Source organism: Copadichromis virginalis, linkage group LG15 (assembly GCF_057382275.1).
Source record: "Copadichromis virginalis isolate Kocher_CV1m ecotype Utaka linkage group LG15, C_Virginalis_male_GT1.1, whole genome shotgun sequence".
NCBI lineage: Eukaryota > Metazoa > Chordata > Actinopteri > Cichliformes > Cichlidae > Copadichromis > Copadichromis virginalis.
The window spans coordinates 23,954,811-23,958,932 of record NC_140632.1 but is presented as its reverse complement, the minus strand read 5'-3'; positions in this window follow the sequence as shown (position 1 = coordinate 23,958,932).

Sequence of the window (4,122 nt, the reverse complement as noted above, 5' to 3'; positions counted from 1 at the left end):
CCAAACACAAAGCCTGAATACTTAGTGAGCATTCAAGGTGCAGACCACCTCCAGGCATTAGCCATGTCCTTCACTATCATGCTGTTTTCTTCACCCTACACTCTACCCTACAGTACAGTGCCACTGGGCCATTTCTCTACACCTAAAAGTGAAAAATCAGGGACTTCACCAGGTTGAACACATAAAAGAGCACATTTTTTGTGTCACGTTGAAGCGGAATGTGGAAAGCGTCATATGTTCAGACATGTCTCGGAAAGTGTGAACTCTGTTTCTGTGAAAAAGCTCGCTCCTCAGTGAGTTCTAAAATAGATCTCTGAGTACGACGGTGTTTATTTTTTCTTGGCTTCTGGTCAGGATAATGCTGCGGTTTCAGAGGTAAATATCACTCTGAAATATCACTGCTTGCCAGGTTTCCACCAACATGACTGCAGATATTCTCGCAGGAGTCAAAGCCGCAGCGTTGGCATTGTCAGTGCTTTGCTTGAACTTCAGGGCTCCTTTGGGAGATATAACATTTTATTTATGTTATTTTCATCATTCTCAGAAAAATAAAAATGACTTGAGGAGAAAGAAATATTATTTTGACACATCATGTTTTTTATTCCTTTTAGTGTTTTCTTAATAATAAACTAAAGGTTTGCTTTTGTTTGCACATATTACTCAAATATTACAGTGTGTGTATATATGTATGAGCTATGTAATAGAAAAGGTAGCTGCAGTATAAAATGTGATGTATTGATGTTTATTGTACACATGAATCAGAGCAGAAAACCCACACTGCACTTTTTTTTTTTGCTGTATGTTAAAGAGCTCTGTCCAGTAAACCACAGTGATTTTGACTGGTTTCAGTTACTCCATGATATTTTTACAAAACACATGCTGCTGTTGTCATGGTTCTGGGTCATTTTGATCCAATGTTTTTGCGTTCCTGTGTTTTGGTGTTAGTTTGTATTATGTTTTATTATTTAAGGTCCCTTTTGTAACCTATGTTTGCTTCTTGTACGTTTAGGCTCCCTCTTTGTCTCTTTCTCTTTGTGTGTCGGTGCTCATATGTTTGTGTGAGTCCTCATGTCTTGGTTCCCTCTTCTGTGCCCATGTTCACTTCCCTGTGTGACATTCTATGTTCCCCCCACCTATCACGTTTATCCATGTTTCCCCAGCCTGCCATGTCTCGTCCCCTCTCTCTCCCCTGGTCCCTCACTACCTCTCCCGTCTGCCTTTCCTCCATTCCTCTGCCAAGCTCATGTGTCAGTCCTGCATTCTTTTGTTTCCTGTTTTATTGTGAAAGTCTTGCTTTTCTTGTTCAGTGTGTTTAGTTTTGCTTTCCTGGTCTCTCTGTGTCTAATTCATCTCAGCTGTGTTCCTCATGTGTTTTCTGTTCCCTCGTCTTTGTATTGTGCATTTAAGCCCTCTGTTTCCCTATGTCCGGTGTCACGTTCTCCCTCATACCAGCTGTGTTCTATTCTTTGTTTTGTTTGAGCAATAAACCTGAGTTTTTGTGTAATGAACCGCTGATCTGTACCATAAGTCATCCTTGCGGGGGTTGTCGGAACTGTATGCGCAGTCGCACTAAGGACAGATGTGCTCAGAGGCATGCCCCGTAACGCGTATAGAGCAGTCTGTCGCGGCAGGAATAAGTTGTACAAAGTCCATGTAAGTTACGATAATACTTTGATAAGTATGATAAGTGTGTTTCTAATGTAAGGTATGTTGCTGCGTTTGGATTGTGAGCTATCTGAAAACCTTTTTATTCTGTATTTACGTTACTTACATCCATGTGCTATTTTTTAGCTAGACATGTGTGTCATGCAAGCTAGCAGCACCCCATGAGAAACGGGCCGAAGTGTTTAAGTGTTTACCGGATTTTTGCACCCTTGGCAAGCGGACTGAGGTATGTGATGAGAGATAATCTGTTGTTATATTTTATTTAACTGAACTGTGTAATCCCTTGATGCTGTTTGAAGTAACCCCTTTTGTTTTATTTAATCTGTGACTGTATATCTCAGAATTACTTGCTTGAACTTGCCTGAATTAACTTAAGCTCATTGTTGTTATTGCTCATTGTTATAGTTCAAAAAGTACTGTACGGGTATCAATTTTTTTCTTATTTTATAGTTTTCACGGTGCTCAACGTCCAGAGAATGAGCCGTGTGTGGTGAGGAAATAAATGGCTGCACCCGTTAGAGACTCTTCTGTCGTTCTTGATGCCAAGGGCTGCTACAGTGAAAACTCAACGCTGCCTTGCAGCCATCTACACTCATCTTATTCTTTCGTCAAACTGTGAGTAAAGGAGTGTATCGCATCATCCAGAGACTGCTGGATCAGTAAAGGACTCAAAATAAGGACATTATAAATACAATGTCATGCACACCTTCATCTTGTAAGCTGTGTGAGCAAATGATCTTCAACATGGCAGTCTAAAGTAATGCAAGAAAGAAAGGCTTCTTCTGTATTTAACACAGTAGCATGTAAAGTTGTGATGCTGAATATCCCACATTTCTTGCATCAGAATGTCTAAGACTGAATCTGGGCTTTATGCTATCAGTTGTACTTCTGTAAAAACTTAAGTGGCAAATTGTCTGATTTGAGGGTATCATCAGTATTATTTGGGTTTTGTTGCCAGTCTGTGAGGTTAAAGGTGTAAATATCTAAGTTGAGTGTTAATGTAGCCGCTAAACTGGTGGAACTAAATCTTCACCACCACGCCTTACAAGCAGAAAGGGGAGTGAGTGGGTCAGCGCTCAGAGCACAGAAATTTAGCTGGCTTCAAACACACCATTTATTTTCAGGATAAAACACAGTCAGAACCCCAAATACAAGCTAAAATCCCCGTATACAATAAAAATAGTGTTTACAACCCGCTAAAAACCCTGCCGGCAGGAATGATTAAACGCTAAAAACACAAAGCTAAATGAATGTTTTTCCCTATACTAAAAACTCCCCCCCAGGGTCCTAATTCTCCCAGTCCCGCAACACACGGGCAAATTCTCCTGAGCTGAGAGAGACAGGAGAGGAACTCCTCTTCCGGGATGTGGACTCTCGCCAGCAGAAGACCAGGGAGGAGGCTCCTATCTCCACCTGACTGTGCGCAATCGTGCAGTCCAGCTACTCTCCACCTCCGCGCACGGCCTCCCTCGTAGCTCCGCCAGATGCAGGCAGAGGCGTACCCCTGCCCTACTGTGGATTTCACGCGTCGCCTCCCACGGTCGCTATTCTGTCCATCGGGACTGGATCGCCGGGTTGTGCTGGCCGATCGCCGAATGTCTCGTGGCGCCCCACAGTCAGGCCAGAGGTCCTTCTTCTCATATGCTGGCTTGCACACGTTTTGTTTTCCAGCTCTCCACTTTTCGTGTGTCTCTCTCTTTTTAGTCTTTGCGCTCACTATCTCCCTTAAGTCAGTTTGGTGGCTGATAGGCCACCTCGGGGAACGCCCCCACCTCACAGGTGCCTACAATTGTCCGCTTAATCCACAGTGGAATAATAAAAAACATATTGTTCAATCAACACTAAACACACACTATAAATATGGAGATAAAATCATGCAATAGGAATATCAATAAACAAACATGCAATATCACTATTACAATAAAATCATGCAAATAAAATCGACACCCTGTACCAACACAGTCTGATCCAAAACAAAATATAAAAACACAATTTTCCACTGTGTGACATCCCCCCACATTTTACCTGTGACAGTCCCTGTCACCCTAGTCAAGCGACCTGTAACGGGCGGGTGGCTGACCAAAATTAGGCCTTGTCGAGCGCCGCACCTCTGACAACTCTCCCGGCTGCTGGGCTGGGGCGCTGGGCACAAAACCATAAAATGGAGGCTCAACTAGCACCTCTCCCTCAACGCTGACTTCCTGCCCCTCTGAGTGGTAGTCTGCTGCAGGGGTAACGCACAACTTTAGTGCATTCCAATGGAGGACCTTCTCCCCCCCCCCCCCCCTCCCCTTTCTCCGGATGCACCCTATATACTACTTCTACTACTACTATTGCCAACTTCTTCCACTACCACATACGGCTCTGAGCTCCAACCTGGGTGCAACTTGCCTCGTCCCTGCCTATTCCTGTCCCTTATCCAAACTCTCTCGCCTGGCACCAACGGCAGGGCCCGTG